The following is a 20,003-nucleotide window of genomic DNA, read 5'->3' on the forward strand; positions in this document are numbered from 1 at the left end:
ACAGGTCTACGCTTAGATATCACTTTTGTCAACTTTGGACTTCATATGTTGCTGCAGTGCATCCCAGGCAAGTTTACCAGAGTGATCTCTTTCAGAAGAGGATGAGTCTGCAAAGATGTCTTTGGTCACTTTTATATAAATTCATTTAAGAGGATTGATTCAAAAACTTATTTAAAAAATGGAGGATTCTTCAAACTGTGACTGACTGAAAAATTAAAGTTTGAAGTAGAAACTTCTTTGTCTTCCACATGATTCCCAATATGCCCATCACCATGGTATGGTTTCTGAGTACAGTAAAAATCATAGTGTACACAAAGATATATTTATCTTTCTTCCTTCCTGTCTGCAGGGACTGTACTTTGTGGGCCCCCCCCCCTTTTTTTTCTTTGGTTTGTTTATTGTGGGAAGGCTAAGTAAAAGAAGTGGCTTTTAGGCAGTTTGCTCTGTAAGTTGTGGTTTGTGGTCATTCTGGTCTCTTCTACAAGTGAGTCCAGATATGCAGGTCAGCCACCAAAAAAGCTCTGGAGAAATCTCTGTCTCCTGCATATGCAAGTCTCACTCTTGAGGATAGCAAACTTGTAAAGCATATTTAGGTTTATTGATTAAGAAAATAACTTAAATATTAGTATTTCTTGAAAAATTATTCTGAGCAATGAATCAACATAGGAGTTCTCAAACGAAGGCTTGGAGTGGCCAGAGTTTTAGACAAAATATTGGATTTTAATTTCTATCACCCTTATTGGTAGAGAGCTTTTCCTGATGGAAGATTCAGTTTCTTTCCAGTAGCTGTACTGGCCGTGAATGCATCCCAAGTCCTGAGGGCAAATTTAATCATTAAAAAACGCTTATTTTTAAACCATGTTTTATATTTACAAAGGTACAGTCACCAGAGGTCCCTTCTCTGGCTTCATGGTCTGGGATACCGCCTTGGGAGGGTTGGGAGGCTATTTCAGTCAGGGTGAGAAAAAGATCCTGGCTGTTGGGGAGAACGGTGTGCTGTGTGCTCTCCGCAAGCTTGTCCTCCTCATCTTCCCCATCCGCAAAATCCTCAGGCATGGCTGAGAGTAACCCCTCATTGGAATCCACGTTCAGGGGTGGGGTAGTGGTGGCAGCCCCCCCTAGAATTGCATGTAGCTCAGCGTAGAAGCGGCATGTCTGCGGCTCTGCACCGGACCGTCCAATTGCTTCTTTGGTTTTCTGGTACGCTTGTCTGAGCTCCTTAACTTTCACGCGGCACTGTAGTGAGTCCCTATTGTGACCTCTCTCCATCATGCCCTTGGAGATTTTTTTCAAATGTTTTGGCATTTCGTCTTTTGAAACGTAGTTCTGCTAGCACAGAATCATCTCCCCATACAGCGATCAGATCAGTACCTCCCGTACGGTCCATGCTGGAGCTCTTTTTCGATTCTCGGACAGCTCTCCATGCTGGGCAAACAGGAAATGAAATTCAAAAGTTCGCGGGGCTTTTCCTGTCTACCTGGCCAGTGCATCCGAGTTCAGTTGTTGTCTAGAGCAGTCACAATGGTGCGCTGTGGGATAGCTCCCGGAGGTCAATACCGTCGAATTGCGCCCACACTAACCCTAATTCGAACTGGCAATGTCGATTTCAGCACTAATCCCCTCGTCGGGGAGGAGTACAGAAATCGATTTTAAGAGCCCTTTATGGCTTTGTTGTGTGGTCGGATACAGGGTTAATTCGATTTAATGCGGAGGTTAGGAAGAAACTTGCCCTGGGGGCCGGTTATCCCAAGACTGCCTACTGGAGGGTCTTTAGCACCTTTCTCTGAAGCAGCTGATCCTGGCCGCTGTCTGTCACAGAATACTGGATTAGATGGACCACAGATCTGATACGTCATGGCAATGCCATTGTCACTTTTGGATAGCAAGCACTGCATCCAGCAGTATGGTTTGCAGTGTCAGGAACTAAATTAAACCTTAATTGGTATCTTTTCCCTGCTTGATGAATTAGGTCTTGCTGTATCTTAGATGGCAAAGAGAATGGGCATTTTTTTCAGAAAGACAGTTTCCTGGTATCTGGGGATAATCAGAGAAAGATTTAAATATTTATTAAAGCTTGCATTTGTAATGCTCAGAGCTGATGTATCAATAGTTTTTCCTACAAAGCTCTGAATTATTTTGGACGGCAATAAGTACGTTTCCTTAGCCTGTGAATAGGAGATTTTTGGACAATAAAATCCTACCATCCTAGAAGCTGAAGATGATCCTCTGGTTGCACCATTTGAAGGCAGTGGTGGTGGTGATGCACCTAGAGGGCCCAATCAGTAATGAAAGTACTGTTGTGCAAGGCACTGTATGTACATGTAATTAAGAGTCTCTGCTCCAAAGATATTCCAATCTTAGCGTATGATGAGAGACAACAAGTGGCTCTTACAAACAAATGGGAGACTAGGGTTGGAGAGGCTAAGGCAAATTAACAGCAAAATGATTGTATTTAACACAGCAGTCACAGCACAGCTACTTTGATTTTAAAAAAAGTGTATTCCTCCCAGAATTCTATTAATATTTTCCCTATCTCATGGGTAACACTACGTAAACCTCCTCTGCCTCATTAGGTTTATTATTCATCTGTTTTCTCCAATTCACATAATGTGACCTTCAGACCATGTGATTATGCTACAGTTGCCATCCACAGATGCAAAGTTGGTCATGTTGGACCAAATCCCAGTTTAGCTTAGTTCAATGACAAAATTACTTGATTTAGTTTGTAAATAAATGGTGAAATTTCAGCTTCACTGAAGTCAAGGGCAAAACTCCCATTGACTTCAGTGTCAAGTATCAGGGGGTAGCCGTGTTAGTCTGTATCTACAAAAACAACAAGGAGTCTGGTGGCACCTTAAAGACTAACAGATTTATTTGGGCATAAGCTTTCGTGAGTAAAAACCTCACTTCTTCGGATGCATAGAGTGAAAGTTACAGATGCAGGCATTATATACTGACACATGGAGAGCAGGGAGTTACTTCACAAGTGGAGAACCAGTGTTGACAGTGCCAATTCAATCAGGGTGGATGTAGTCCACTCCCAGTAATAGATGAGGAGGTGTCAATTCCAGGAGAGGAAAAGCTGCTTCTGTAGTGAGCCAGCCACTCCCAGTCCCTGTTCAAGCCCAGATTAATGGTGTTGAATTTGCAAATGAATTTTAGTTCTGCTGTTTCTCTTTGAAGTCTGTTTCTGAAGTTTTTTTGTTCAATGATAGTGACTTTTAAATCTGTAATAGAATGACCAGGGAGATTGAAGTGTTCACTTACTGGCTTATGTATGTTACCATTCCTGATGTCCGATTTGTGTCCATTTATTCTTTTGCGGAGGGACTGTCCGGTTTGGCCAATGTACATGGCAGAGGGGCATTGCTGGCACATGATGGCATATATGACATTAGTGGATGTGCAGGTGAATGGGCCCCTGATGGTGTGGCTGATGTGGTTGGGTCCTCTGATGCTGTTGCCAGAGTAGATATGGGGACAGAGTAGGCAACGAGGTTTGCTACAGGGATAGGTTCCTGGGTTGGTGTTTCTGTGGTGTGGTGTGTAGTTGAGTATTTGCTTCAGGTTGGGGGGTTGTCTGTAAGCGAGGACTGGCCTGCCTCCCAAGGTCTGTGAGAGTGAGGGATCATTTTCCAGGATAGGTTGTAGATCGTGGATAATGCGCTGGAGAGGTTTTAGCTGGGGGCTGTATGTGATGGCCAGTGGTGTTCTGTTATTGTCCTTGTTGGGCCTGTCCTGTAGTAGGTGATTTCTGGGTACCCGTCTTGCTCTGTCAATCTGTTTCCTCACTTCCCCAGGTGGGTATTGTAGTTTTACGAATGCTTGATAAAGATTTTGTAGGTGTTTGTCTCTGTCTGAGGGGTTGGAGCAAATTCGGTTGTATCTTAGGGCTTGGCTGTAGACAATGGATCATGTGATGTGTCTTGGATGGAAGCTGGAGGCATGTAGGTATGTATAGCGGTCAGTAGGTTTCCGGTATAGGGTGGTGTTTATGTGACCATCACTTATTTGTACTGTAGTGTCCAGGAAGTGGATCTCCTGTGTGGACTGGTCCAGGCTGAGGTTGATGGTGGGGTGGAAATTGTTTCCTGAGGAAACTACAATGCATTGATGTTCTTCCTGAAAACATCATCCTGGCCACCATGGATGTAGAAGCACTTTATACCAATATTCCACATGAGGATGGACTACAAGCTGTCAGGAACAGTATCCCTGATGAGGCCACAGCAAGCCTGGTGGCTGAGCTTTGTGACTTTGTCCTCACCCACAACCACTTCAGATTTGGGGACAACTTATACCTTCAAGTCAGTGGCACTGCTATGGGTACCCGCATGGCCCCACAGTATGCCAACATTTTTATGGCTGACTTAGAACAACGCTTCCTCAGCTCTCGTCCCCTAGTGCCCCTCCTCTACTTGCGCTACATTGATGACATCTTCATCATATGGACCCATGGAAAGGAGGCCCTTGAAGAATTCCACCTGGACTTCAACAATGTCTATAGCTTTAAAAGCCAAAATGTAGTGCAGCTAGTGTAAATGAGGCTGGCATTGGTATCTAATAGCATAGCGTCAGAATGAAAATGCAATAATAAACTGGCATGGTGTGGCCTTGTGAATACCATAGCAAGGTTAAGCCACTCATGCCAGTTTATTAAAAGCGATATTTTTTTCCATCTGGTACAATTTTTTAAAATGTGTTGTGTAGTACGTTGGAAAAATATATTGGGTTTTACCTTTAAGTCACACCATTTTGCTCAAGGTTTGGGTTTTTCATGGGGAAAAAATGTCTGACCTAAAAATTTGAACCCTGCAGATGCTCAGCGCTTGTTTTGTTTTATTGATAAGATGCACACTAACTGCGTTTTAGGTTTTAGAATTAAAAAAAATCATTAAAGCTTCTGTTTACTATACCTCTATTCTTTCTACCTGTTGGTAAAATGTTTGTTTCTGCTCTGTAGCTAGGTGGGTGCTAGCCTCTAGCAGGCATGGGCAGCACCTGCAGACTAAAGCTCTCTTTACTGCTGCCAGCATTGTTTGTATTTTAGGGCATTTTAAAAAAAGCATTAAGTTTATTTATTAAATAACAGGTCACAGTATCTGTGGGTGATAGTTTTATTTTAGTCCTATGCTGAATCCTTCCTGAATAGACATTCCATGGTTGCTGGACAGAAAATGGATGTGGGGGGGGGGGAGAACAAAAACTTCTATTGTAAAATAGATGGATTCCCCCTAGGGTGCCACCTGGAACTGGGATACCACTGAGCTCTCCTGACCCACCAGCCAGGGCTCCCTTTTACACTGTACTGCTGTGACAAGCTGCCAAGCCCTCCAGGCTTCCACCTGTACTTTCACCAGCATACGTACAGGTAGGGACACACACAGCTGCAGTTACATGCAGGATCTCTAACCATCCCCTGCATGGGAAGGCTACAGCTAGGGCAACTACCAGCTCCTCAGGCATGCACTCCCTCTGGAGTATAAACCCAAAATTATACTGTCTTGCACTGCACAGGGAACTGTACAGCGTAAGCTCATAAAATTCACCTCCTCCCTCAATGTGGAGAGGAATATGCAACAGCTTTTGCCCCTGAGTTATGATTCCCACACACTGGCTTAGATCAAGCAAAAACAAGTTTATTAACTACAAAAGATAGATTTTAAGTGATTATAAGTAATAGCAAACAGATCAAAGCAGGTTACCTATCAAATAAACAAAAAAAGGCAAACTTAATACACTAAACAGATTGGATATGAATAGTAGATTCTCACCCTAAGAGATACAAGCAAGCTGAAGATTCTTAAGGGGCAAGCTGCACTTGCTTACAGCTTGGAATCCTCACGTGTTCCATTCACATGCTAAAAATCCCTTTAGCCTGGGTCCAGCACAGTCTTTGATCCTCAGGTGTTTCCAGGAGTCTTCTTGTGTGGGGGAGTGAAGAACACCAGCTGATGTCACTCCCTGCCTTATATAGCCTTTTTATGTTGGGTTCCCAGACTGGTCTGTGGAAAATTACTGACATCCCAAGATGGAGTCTAGAGACATGTGGTCTCATCACAGGTCCTTGTCAAGTCATAGCAGCACATCACTCACTGACTGTTTGGAGCATCCACAGGAAGGCTCTCCAGGTGGGAGATAAGATTCTCCCAAGGTCTATTGTTTTCCTAATGGCCCATTCCCCACCCACTGTCTAGAATGAAAGCATCTTGTGTGTAGTGGGCATTCCCCACATATAACTACATTTGAAATACAGAGAGAGTCAATATTTATAACTTCAGATACACAAATGATACATACATACAAAGAGGATAATCATATTCAGAAAACCATAACCTTTCCAATGACTTCTCATATGACTTGCATAAAATACATTATAACTGTCATAATCCTATCATGATAATATCACTATGAAGGAGATGGGGTGCAGTGTCACATGGGTCATCTACAAGACTGAGTTTGGCAGCAGAAATGGGTAGGAAAAGTAAGGAAGAAGCAGCTAGAAGAATGCACAAAGACAGAAAATGAATCCTATCTTTAGTATTGTATTTGGTAGAGAGAGGCAGGGCCCTGGATGAACTATAGTAAGTGAACTTGCTAGCAGGAGATGATGTCATAAATACATTGCTGAAGCAGCAACAGACAGATGTGCTCAGATAGGAGCAATGCATGCATTTGTACCTTCGATGCTCATAAGAGGTGGGGCTAGATAAAGACCTTTTAATCACCCTTAGTTCATTCCTTTGAAATTGTGCAGGATTTGCCTGTACGTTAAGGGTCTCAAATGTTTGATTTACTAAATAGTCTGTTAAATCTTTCCTCCAATGATGGTGCCTCAGCAAAGTACAAATAATGCCACTATTTAGTTGAATTTACTGTTAGAAAAGAATGTCATTGTGTCTAATTATATTTTCCTTTTTTTGTTTTAGTCTGTGACTTATTTTTATAATAACCAGAATTTTTTAAGTTAAGGATATCTTCATTCATGTTATTTCCTAAAGGCATTTAAAGTAGTGGATAATATTTTCAATGAAAATAGCTTCCTTTTCTGTTTCTGAATCATCCAGGAGCAGTTTATATATGCAGAAATTCACAGCCATTGAGGTAGTCTGCCACTGGTTTTCTCTAAAGTAGAATTTAGCCCTAGATTTCAGGAGTATATAACTTAACCTTTCTCTTCCATGGAGTTTTTAAAGCCAGGAGGGACCACCAGATCATCTAGTCTGACCACTTGTATATCACAGACCACCAGCACCCGTACACGAAACCCAACAATTTATTTCTGCTCTGCCTTCTCCTTGAATTTAGACATACTATATACTGTAAATGGCAGCAATAAAAAAAAAAATCTACCATTTGTAGTGCTTTCCTCATTCAACTTCACCAAATTAACATCTGAAGACACATTGTACAGCTTTACTAGTATCAGCGATGTGCATTTGCACAGATGCTTTGATTTTCTTGGGGAACCTACTGTAAATATTGCCATGGTTTTTGTACTTTGCATTTTTGTACACCCACATGACAACCCCTGGCTCTACTGTGGCAGGTGTCAAAACAGTAACTCAGCCACGAGCTGTCCTGGCATTGTCACAATTCTCATGTTACTGATGGGTGCCCTCTGCTGTCTGGGTGGTCCAAAGCTTGTAGGCCGCCCCCATCTGTATAACAGGAATCAGAGACAAACAATGTATTTGAAGGGGGGAGGTCTCCTGGCTTCCACTCCCCAAGTCCTTTCAGTATAGTTCCCTGATTTGCTTAGCTCCAGGAAGAGTTGAGGATAGCAGTACTGAGCACCTCACAGCTCACCTGGGGGCTTGCCAAGCCTATCCTGTCCAGCGGGAATCTACTGTCTCCTTGCAGGATCAGTGTGAGCTTCTTGGGGCCAATTTCTCTGAAGCCTTCCTGGCGTCTCTCTGAGGAGCTGCCCAGTAGCAAGTGCCTGGAACTTCCTGCTTTTAAATCCTTATTTCACCCCGACATTATTGAGGGGGGCGAAAGGGCAGAGCCAGTCTTACCCACAGCTTTTTAACTCCTGCGTCACCAGTGCAGGGTTTCTACACCCTGCCACAGGCCCTGGCATACATTTTCCAAACTGCTCAAAGTGATGATTTCAGGGATGTGTACTCTAACTCCTCTCCCCTTTCAAAGTATAATTTATTCATTTCCCTTGCATTTAGAGAAATATACCTCTGATCCAAAATATTTTACATGGAGAAAATACTGGAGCGCGTTGATATCTAGACAAACAGCTGTGTTAGGAGAACATTTGCCATTTAAATTGCCACATCCATGTTCTACCCTCATCCTTCTTTCCTAGCAATAGAGTATTTTACAATTGCTATTCTTTAACCCATATCCTGCCTTTGATGGACGGTGTTTGCTGATTCATAGAATATCAGAGTTGGAAGGGACCTCAGGAGGTCATCTAGTCCAACCCCCTGCTCAAAGCAGGACCAATCCCCAACTAAATCATCCCAGCCAGGGCTTTGTCAAGCCTGACCTTAAAAACCTCTAAGGAAGGAGATTCCATCACCTTCCTAGGTAGTATCTAGCACGTAGGGAGTTAAATTTCTGTTCACTATGCCTCTATTCTTTCCACCCACCCAGGATGGCACTTTGTCTTTTGGCAGGTGTTGAGTCAACACTCCAGTCAGGTCACTAATTGTTCTTATCTCTCCCTGGTGTGATGGGGTTCCAAGGAAGATATGGGGTCTGTCTGTTGACCCCTGTGGGTGGCCATTGCCAGTTGGGAGTTTCCAAAGGTCTTTACCTTTTCCTTCCTTCCCCCTGGATGAGTCTGGAGGGGAAGGTTTTCATGCCTTTCTCAATGCGGGAGGTGGCTAGGAGAGCCTGGTTCCTCCAACTCTACTGGGCTATGGCCGAGGGCTTCCCACTCTCTTGCTGAAGTCTTACTGTTGGCCTCAAATTAGTAAAAGAAAAGGTGGTAATAGAATGGTCAGCCTTTCTGGGCTCAGCAGGCTGTCTCTGTCTCTCTGGGAGAAGGTTTCTACGGCACTCTTCTTCATGAGCGCTCAGGGTAGGTCTCTCTCCTTGCTGTGTCAAGGCCCTTCTAAGCTGTCCAGCTCCCTTTTTAAGCTCCACGCCCAGCTGGAGCATGCTCTGCAGGTGCAGGCATGTGGGGTTGCCTGGTCCCAGAGTTGCTCCTTAACCCCTTCAGTTCCAGTGTGGGGTTTATACACCCCATTACATTGTCCTTACATGTGTGTGGTGGAGGGGGGGACGACTCCTGGGCAGTTGCCGACTGGGGCAACTCTAATAGCAATCCCATGGCATCATGTTGCCAGTACATCATAGGTGTAGCAGAGCATCACAGCGAGGGTGTAGGAATGAGGCCAACATGCAGATGGCCCCGATCTGCTTTGGATCCTTTGGGATCTCTAGGGATTGGAGGTGAGACTCAAATCACAGTCCTTCCTTTTGGGGGGATGTGGTGAGAAAGCAGATGCCCCCCTCTGAAGAGATACTTCATGAGGAAACTCTAGGAAGGGAACTTTGTGGAGTTTTGTTCCCTCTTAGCCTCCTTCTGTGAGGTGTGGGAATCTGGCTTGAATTCTATTAGGAATAGACCTAAGGACAGGTTGGGTAATGAAACACACATCTTTGCTTACAGAATACAACATGGTGAGGAAATCATGACTCGTCTTTTCAAATTGTAAAACAAAACATAAAAAGAAGATGAACTTGTGTTAACAGACTGTTTAGGTTGCTAAAAGTTTAGGGTTGCAGACACTGTAAAATGGAATTTATTTGCATCTTTTCTTCAGTATAGTAATCTGGAGGAAGGGCAGTTGGATTTATTCACTGTTAGGAGTCTTTCAAAAACAAAGTTTGACGATATGTAAGTGTGACTGTGTTTACTGGCCTTTCTCTGGTCTCTGTTGGAGGCATCACTGCCCTGACACACCCACCCAAAGGAGAAGTATCACCTGGTAAAGAAGGGCAATAAATGTAGACCTTCAAGCACTTCCTAGAGAGGCCACTCCGGTTCTGGTACTGGAAGAACCACCAAAACTTGGTCCTCTGGTGGCTAGAAAGGCTGGGAGGAGGCAATAGTCAATCAGGTGAGATAAGGGGGTTTGCTTGCTTCTTCTAAGGGAGAGTGCTGGTTGAAGCCAGGGTTGCCAATTTTGGTTGGATGTATTCCTGGAGGTTTCATCACATGACCATCTTTCATTAAAGATTAATCTTTAATTCCTGGAGACTCCAGGACAATCCTGGAGGCTTGGCAACCCTGGCTGAAGGTGAGATAGGAGAAGAGTTTAGTAGTCTTAACCAAAAATACCAAGGCCAAGTCAAGGCCTAAAAAACCAGTTGTACCTTCAGTTAAAGTGTGCAGCAAACTGTAATGTGGTGTGCAGTTTAAAAGCCCACGTGGCCATTTTGAGTTGAATTTCAATTAACTATTACAGGACTATCAAGGGGCATGCAGCATGAGGCTCCTGGCAAGCAGTGATAGTAAGTAACAAATGACTCATTTCACTCTCAGATGATGCTAGCTTTCCCTGATTGTAACAAACTGTCCCCCAACTTTAGGACAACTGGACCATTTTATTTTGTACTAGTCATGAAATACAGTCACTGAGTTTTAGGCTGTCTGAGTAATGTTGGTGGGTAACATTTATTTCAGAGTGATTCATGATACTGCCCTATGCAAGACTGCTTTCTAAGAAGTGTAGGATTTTTAGCATCTCTGAAGCAAACTTATCACAAATATACTTATGGCTATGCTGCCAACACCACCAGCCTCTCACTCCCAGGGTCAGATCACCAGCTGGTATAAAGTGGCATAGCTCTGTTGCAGCCAATAGAATAATGTCAATTGACACCAACTGAAGATTTGGTGCAGTATGTTTCTGAAGTTCAAGTAGTGCTGGCAGTGTGACTACCATTTCTCCCAGCTTGAATATCTGAATATCTCCTAATAATACGTAACACCCTTTTTAGTTAAGTCACCTGAATTCTGAATGGTTTTTAGTCTGACGTATTTGAATTTTCATCTTAATTTTCCATATTGGAAATCTTATTAAAAATTTAAGATTTCACTGCAAATGCCCCACTAACATTCTAACAAATCAGATTTTTTTCTATTGGTTATGTATATTTCTCATCTCAACATCAAATAAATAATATGAGGTAAAACATTTAGATAACATAAATCCAGTTGTACAGGGTCCCACAATAATTATGTCTAAAATAGATGCAGCAAGTCCTTTTATAATATTAAAAGTTTGGAAAAAAATCCTAGAATTTTTCTTATACAGTATATTTAAATATGCAGTGTAACAACTGTGCTGGTATAAAATTGCTGTTTTAATTCAGAGGCTAGATTGATGCTTAGTTAACAGTTAAATATTTGACAATAAGTCTTTTGTTGTTTCACTGGAGCTCCAACAGCATCAGTCTTTCTAGCCACCAGCTCCTGGTATGAATGGTGCTTCTCTCTTCGGTTGTTTCAGAGCTGCATACTGCAGCCCACATACTCCATCATGTCCTTCATGCCCAAACCAAAAGAAAAACTATTCCTTGCAGCAAATCTGGCTGAGAGCTGTTACAATATGTAAGATTTTATTTTAAACCTACTTAAATCCAGTAAGGTGCTTGAGTGGCTCCTTGCAGTCTGTGAATGTAAGCCACAATCATGACTGAAAACTGTTACTGTTTACTAGAGGAGGGAGCCATACTGCACTCATATCATTCAAAAGTTTCAGAGTAGCAGCCGTGTTAGTCTGTATCCGCAAAAAGAAGAACAGGAGGACTTGTGGCACCTATTTGTTAGTCTCTAAGGTGCCACAAGTCCTCCTGTTCTTCATATCATTCAGAAGTTACTGTGACCCCTTTTGACTTGAGCACTTAGCCAAAAAAACAGGGTCTTGGGGGTTGTTTCCGTTAAGAGGAGAAATTGGTGATGGGATCAGGCATTTCTTTGGTGCAATCCTGTTTATTTACAAAGTTCTGTTTCCCTGAAAGCAGTAGGAATCAACTAAAAAGAGAAAGAGCGCATGTCTTTGCTTGTAGCTCAAAGCCCCTTTTCCAGCCAGCACTCAGCCCAAAAGCTCTCTCTCTCTCAGCTTTTTCTGGGAGCCATGTTTCTGTGGCTGTGTCCTGAGCTTTCTGATTCTTCTTTCTCTGTGTCTGTGGTGTTTCTCCCACATGCCCACACGTCTACCAAAGCAATACCCAGAGAAACACCCCTGCCCTATACCTTGCACAGGCCTTTGTTTTGAGTGGTGACATGGCCTTTGTTTTCGGTGGAGGCTCCTATTGTTTCAGCTACCTGATTTCATAAAGCAGATTAATGGCTTCTTACAAGTATCTTCAATGAAAGGCTTTGGTTATGCCCAACTCATGACGACCCCCTTCTCTTCCTTCAAATCCTTCCTCATGATCCACTTCTATTGTTATTCCTGCAGAGACTGCCAACTGATCATGGTTAGGTAGAGGCCTACTGAGGTTTGTGGTTATTTATTTCACCATTCACATATGCTATAAGTGTTGAAATGATCAATTTGTACACATAGCTAGCCTATGTAATCCCCTGTTCTTAGTGCTGGAATCCTCATCTTCCCCTTTCCTTCCCACTTTTGTTTGTTATACCCACTTGTAGGTCATCTTTCATTTCATTACAAGATCTTTGGGGCCGGGACTGTATCTTCTTCTGGGTTTTATTGTGCCCAACCCAATGGAGCTCTGATTATGATTGAGACCCTTTGGGCACTACCATAATACAACTGCTCAATAATATATTCATGAGTGAAAGAGTTTATAAATACTAGGTCCGGAGGAAAACAAGAATGTGTTTCATTTGGTACTACTGCCTAGCAATCAGGTGGCATGGCTGTGGCAGGCGTTAGACTGGTATTAGTGATGGCATAAACAAAATCTGTGAAAGAGCTGTATAGGGTTAAATCCTGTCCCCACTGGAGTCTGTGGGAGTTTTGCAACTGAGTTCAATGGGGCCAGGATTTCACCCATTATCTTTGTTGAAGCATTGGCATGTATGATATATTTTAATAAAGTATGAATATAGATTCTGTCAACATTAAATCATCCTGGGAAAATAAACATTTCACATCATCCTCATTAACTTAACGATGTTACTGAAGGTTTGACATCACAAGGTCTTCTTTTCAGTGCTATTCTCCACTTTAAGAGATCTAAGGGGGGGCAAGGAGGGATAGCTCAGGGGGTTGAGGATTGGCCTGTTAAACCCAGGGTTGTGAGTTTAATCCTTGATGGGGCCATCTAGGGATCTGGGGCAAAATCAGTACATGGTCCTGCTAGTGAAGGCAGGGGGGCTGAACTCAATGACCTTTCAGGGTCCCTTCCAGCTCTGTGAGAGAGGTATATCTCCATATATTTTATAAATTAAGGTGTTAATCCTGCTAACCCTTACTTCCTTTAAGTCAAAAGGACAGCTCAAGAAAATAGGGATTACTGTATTTTCTGGCGTATAAGACTACCTTGTAACCCAGGAAAATCTTCTCAAAAGTCGGGGGTCATCTTATACGCCGGGTGTCGTCTTATAGGGCGGGTGCTGAAACTTCCAAGCCGGACTGGAGAATCTGCGGTCACCGCATATGGTGGGGGGAGCTCAAAAACGGCCGCGGCCACATCCCCGCCGTATGCGGCGACCGTATGAAAGCAGCAAGGGCGGAGCAAGCTGCAGGCGTCCGGGACGCCCGGGGTATGGAAAAAAGAGAGAGAGCGGCGCTGTGCCCAGACAAACACGCGGTAGCGCAAACACGCCTCTTTCACCCGTCTGGCCCGCCCTTGTATCCTATTACCTCCTTCTCTGCCTCTCAGATCTCACTCCTGAGGACTGCAGTGAAGCGGCACAGGCACGCATGTGCGAGATCTGAGAGGCAGAGAAGGAGGTAATAGGATACAAGGGCGGGCCAGACGGGTGAAAGAGGCGTGTTTGCCCTACCGCTCTGATAGTCTTGGAGACAGGGAGGGCTGGGCAGGCAGGGAGAGCTGACCAATCCAAGCAGGCTTTGTATACAACAACCAGCCAATCGCCGGTAAGGTACATCGCTATTGTATACTGGGTACCACATACAGTACAGCACCAGTATCTGTACCTGTTCATACAGTATAGCACCAGTACATACAGTACAGTATACAAATTTCCAACAGTCAAAACCCCATCATGGCTCCACCAGCAAGAAGAAAGAAATATGAAGCCAGTTTCAAACTTAAAGTTGTAAACTTTGCCATGGAACATAATAACTGCGCTGCTGCAAGACAATATGGAGTAACAGAAAAGATGGTTCGGGACTGGAAAGCAAATGAAAAAGCATTAAAGAGTATGCCAAGGGGTAAGTGTGCATTAAGAAGAGGCACCCCACATTGGCCAGAACTCGAAAAACATGTAGCAGACATGGTGAATGAGCATCACCAAAACGGTTATGTAGTGACACGAAATAAAATACGTTTGTTTGCACTTCAGTGGGCCAAATCTAACCCAGATCACAGCAACAGATTTAAGGCCACTGTATCCTGGTGTACTAGATTCATGGGAAGGCATAATATGGTACTGAGGCAAAAGACAAAAATTGCCCAAAAATTACCTGCAGATCTTGATAGCAAAGTAAATAGTTTCCATCGATACGTAATACAACAGCGCACTAAACATGGCTATGCGTTAAGTAGTATTGGAAATATGGATGAAACTCCAATTAATTTTGATATGGTTGGAAATAAAACTGTCCATCAAAAAGGTGAAAAAACAATTTTAATTAAAACAACAGGACATGAGAAGTCCAGTTTTACAGTGGTACTAGGATGCACAGCTGATGGCGCCAAACTGAGACCAATGATTATTTTTAAAAGAAAAACAATGCCGAAACTCAAGTTCCCTGTTGGTTGTTTTGTACATGTGAATGAAAAAGGCTGGATGGATGAAGAAGGGGTAAAGCTATGGCTTGATAATGTATGGAGCAGGCGACCAGGTGGACTTATTAAAAAATGTTGTCTACTGGTGTGGGATATGTTCAGGGCTCATTTAACTCCCAGCACCAAGCAAAGGCTTGCAAGACTAAACACAGATGTGGCAGTTATTCCTGCAGGATTGACATCGTTGGTACAGCCACTGGATGTGTGCCTAAACAAGCCATTTAAAGATCGCATTGGAGAACAGTGGAATGAATGGATGGTTAGCGGCGAAAAGTCATTCACAAAAGGAGGAAACATGCGTGCTCCACAGTTGGATGTTTTGTGCAAGTTTGTCATAAAAGCCTGGAATGATATTGATGCAGAAACAGTAATCAAGTCTTTCAAGAAGTGTGGCATATCAAATTCATTAGATGGTATGGAGGACGACTACTTGTGGCAAGATGAAGAGGAAGCTGAAGCTGAGACCACACCATCTGATACGGAATTCGATCCATACGATGACTGCCTTACAAATGTATCACAAGATGTCATTGATGTACTTATGATATCAGATGACGAACAGGAGGATTTTGAAGGCTTTTAAAGGGAAACTGTCATGCCAGCAAAACCTGTAAAAATACCATAGCTTGCAGTTATGATGGGCGTTGCTAACTCGCCAGGGACTTGCCCGGCACTTGCTCTCTCTCTATTGTTTGTTATCTTCCTCCTATCATCATCAGTTCCAGTTTGGTTGACAGCTTAGAAAACAAACAGCATGGCAGCTCCCATGGGTTTGTCTTATCCTTCCTTTCAGCTTTAGAGTGAATTAGGAAAAGTTGAATCCACTTGCACTGTTTTATGTTTACATGTTTGATGACAAACAGCCTTATGTTTATAAGTGACAGTTTTCCTGCTAAGTACCTGCATGTCATAAGCATTTGAATTAAAATTACCATATTGAAATCAAATCTGATGTTTTTTTAATTTTTATTTGGTGTGCGTTGGAAGAGGGGTAGTCTTATACGGCGAGTATATCCCAAACTCTATATTTTAACTGGAAAAGTTGGGGGTCGTCTTATACGCCCAGTCGTCTTATACGCCGGAAAATACAGTACCTTCCCTGGTGTTTGCAGGATTGTGCCTTAAAGAGGCACAGTCCTCTCAAGGCAGTTTGTAGAGACTGCCAATTGGGTCATTCCTTATGCTAGATTATATAAATGTTTTAAATAGAATTTGAAACCATATGAGTCAGATGAGAGTGGAAAGAGGCATTCTGATGGAGTTGTCTTGTTTTCTAGACTCTGTGGCAGGCACCTTCTGAGGAAGAAACTGGTTCTTCACCTCAGCTGAATATGTAGATAGGCAGTGAAATTGCTGCTTATTACCCTCTGTGGGTTTATTCATGCAGAAGGAATGTGTGACATTTAGTCTGAATAGAGCCTTTCAATGTAATAAATGTTCTTAATATAGCAAAGATTTATATTCTAAGTATATTTTAATGTGCCTTGTTAACAATTATTTTCTTAATTTTAATATAGCTACACTATCAATATTAAAATGTATGCATTTTCAGTTGCTTATAACTTTGCCAAACTAACTGTGCAGGCTGAAATTTTCTATGCCAGATGTCTGCCTGAAGTTGAATTTTTCTGGAAAATTTCAGCCAAAATGGTAATGCTGTTTCTGAGAACAAGGCTGGGGAAATATCTTTTGTCCATGTTAAATTCTTGATACCTTTCCTTTGAACTACTCTAATGCCTACATGCGTTAAAGGAGGGACTTGAAACTTGGTGGGGTGGGGGGGGGGTAGCTTTTGTGTCAGGTCTTTCCCTGGGAAAATCTGTCCACATGTGACCAAGTTATAAGGCTTTGAAAAACCCAAGTTTGCACATGCTCAGTAGGGACATCTTCAATTTTATCAGCTAAAATCTCTGAGGATTCTGAGCAAGCTCCAGCCTCTCAGAGCCCCTAGTGCTAACCAGACTGTGCAGGTGTTATTGCCACAGAGAGAATGAGCATGCTTCAGCCCAGGGGTGAAACCAAATGTTCCCTGGAATGGCTGCTCTGGTGGGGCTGGACATCAGAACTGAGCCCATGGAGCCTGTCTCTCCTGTGCTCTCACTGACACTTGTGGCACCTGGGCAGCATGGAGGAGGAGGTAGTCTAATTTGAATGCAGTGGGGACTGAACCAGATGGGGGAGGTACAGGAGTAGAGTGGGACAAGGAGTCTGGTGATACTGGGATCAGAGAGTGGGAGGGAGAGACTGGAACTGGTTTGGCAAGGAGACAGGGAGATGGGGATGGGGAAGTAGAGGCTGGGACTAGGAGTTGAGTAGGTGTTTGGGAGGTTGGGACTGGTTGGGTGAGGAAACTGGAACTGGAAACCAGTGAAAATGGTGGTGGTGGATGCTGCAGGGGGCACTGAGATGGGATGAGGAGTCTGGGAGGGAGACTACGACTGGTAGCCAGTGGAAGGGGGAGGAGAGAGACAAATTGGATGATGAGGAGGCTGAGCTGGGACGGACGGGTGTGGGGAGGAGGAGAGACTGTGGACTGAGTGGAGAAGAAGACTGGGATGGGAATGAGAAGCCTGGGGAGTGGAGACTGGGACAGGACAGGTGTCAACCTAAGACCCCCTCATGCCAACTGATAAGGGGGGGGGGGTTACAAGAATATCCTGATCCTGGCACGTACATTCTAGTTCACCAAAGGAGGTCTTGTGAGGTCTCTAATAATACTGGTCTACAATTTTTGAGAAGTCGTCTGCTTCAGAGATAAAATGTGCTATTTATTATGTATTTTGATGTGCTGAATTCAAATATGACAATTAAAACAACTGGTTGGCTACTGTTTCTAAGATATTTAAGTTTTTACATTTTATGTCTATGTATATTGTGTAGATAGTAGAGTTTTAATCATAAATTGTAAACCTAGGTCTTTTCATGTGTTTATGGTTGCTTTACATGATAATATTTCACCTGTCCTGTTTATGTAACACTCTAAAAATCAGCAAAAGGGTTATATAAATAAAATTTATTATGAACCAAAAGGCAAAAAACTATTCTGTACATAGTTTAGTCCTATTCAGTGTCTACTCGGCGCTTCTTGGCTTGTCTCTTGTATTCATTAAATGGAGCATCTCTTGTCACTGTCCAGCAATAGTCTGCAAGCATTGATGGGCTCCATTTGCCCTGATAGCGTTTCTCCATTGTTGCAATGTCCTGGTGAAATCGCTCGCCGTGCTCGTCGCTCACTGTTCCGCAGTTCGGTGGAAAAAAATCTAGATGAGAGTGCAAAAAATGTATCTTTAGTGACATGTTGCAACCAAGGCTTTTGTATGCCTCAAGGAGGTTTTCCACCAACAACCTGTAGTTGTCTGCCTTGTTGTTGCCGAGAAAATTTATTGCCACTAACTAACTGGAAGACTTTCCATGCCGTCTTTTCCTTGCCACGCAGTGCATGGTCAAATGCATCATCTCGAAGAAGTTCACGAATCTGAGGACCAACAAAGACACCTTCCTTTATCTTAGCTTCACTTAACCTTGGAAATTTTCCACGGAGGTACTTGAAAGCTGCTTATGTTTTGTCAATGGCCTTGACAAAGTTCTTCATCAGACCCATCTTGATGTGTAAGGGTGGTAACAAAATCTTCCTTGATTCAACAAGTGGTGGGTGATGAACACTTTTCCTCCCAGGCTCCAATGACTGTTGGAGTGGCCAATCTTTCTTGATGTAGCGGGAATCTCTTGCACGACTATCCCATTCGCAGAGAAAACAGCAGTACTTTGTGTATCCAGTCTGCAGATCAAGCAAGAGAGCAACAACCTTCAAATCGCCACAAAGCTGCCACTGATGTCGGTCATAGTTTATGCACCTCAAAAGTTGTTTTATGTTGTCATAGGTTTCCTTCATATGGACTGCATGACCAACTGGAATTGATGGCAAAACGTTGCCATTATGCAGTAAAACAGCTTTAAGACTCGTCTTCGATGAATCAATGAACAGTCTCCACTCATCTGGATCGTGAACGATGTTGAGGGCTGCCATCACACTATTGATGTTGTTGCAGGCTACAAGATGACCTTCCATGAAGAAGAATGGGACAAGATCCTTTTGACGGTCACGGAACATGGAAGCCCTAACATCACCTGCCAGGAGATTCCACTGCTGTAGTCTGGAGCCCAATAGCTCTGCCTTACTCTTGGGTAGTTCCAAATCCCTGACAAGGTCATTCAGTTCACCTTGTGTTATGAGGTGTGGTTCAGAGGAGGAGGATGGGAGAAAATGTGGGTCCTGTGACATTGATGGTTCAGGACCAGAAGTTTCATCCTCTTCCTCGTCTGACTCAAGTGAGAATGATTCTGGTGCATCAGGAACCGGCAGTCCTTCCCTGTGGGGTACTGGGCGTATAGCTGATGGAATGTTTGGATAATGCACAGTCCACTGTTTCTTCTTTGACACATCTTTCCCAACTGGAGGCACCAGGCAGAAGTAACAATTGCTGGTATGATCTGTTGGCTCTCTCCAAATCATTGGCACTGCAAAAGGCATAGATTTCCTTTTCCTGTTCAACCACTGGCGAAGATTTGTTGCACAAGTGTTGCAGCATATGTGTGGGGCCCACCTCTTGTCCTGATCTCCAATTTTGCAGCCAAAATAAAGGTGATAGGCTTTCTTAACCATAGTGGTTATACTGCGCTTTTGTGATGCAAAAGTCACTTCACCACAAACATAGCAGAAGTTATCTGCACTGTTCACACAAGTACGAGGCATCTCTGCTCACTTTGGTTAAACAGAAATGTGTCCCTTTGCAAAATCAAACACTGACAAATAAGAGAGCATGACACTGTATGATTTCTAGAACTGATATAGGGCAATTTGTTCAGCAGAGTGATGTAAGCTTCGTTATGATTGTATCATCCATGACTTCTAGGAATAACATGATGCAATTCATATCATGTATGCCGCAATACCAGCTTCAGATTGCATCATTCATTGTTTTGCCTAAAAAGCAAGTACTGTCCAAACCCAGTCATAGATTTATTCATAGATCCAGTCAAAGATGTATTTTAGTCATTTCTGGTTTAAATTGAGATCCCTTCCC

Source organism: Chrysemys picta, chromosome 2 (assembly GCF_011386835.1).
Source record: "Chrysemys picta bellii isolate R12L10 chromosome 2, ASM1138683v2, whole genome shotgun sequence".
Lineage (NCBI taxonomy): Eukaryota > Metazoa > Chordata > Testudines > Emydidae > Chrysemys > Chrysemys picta.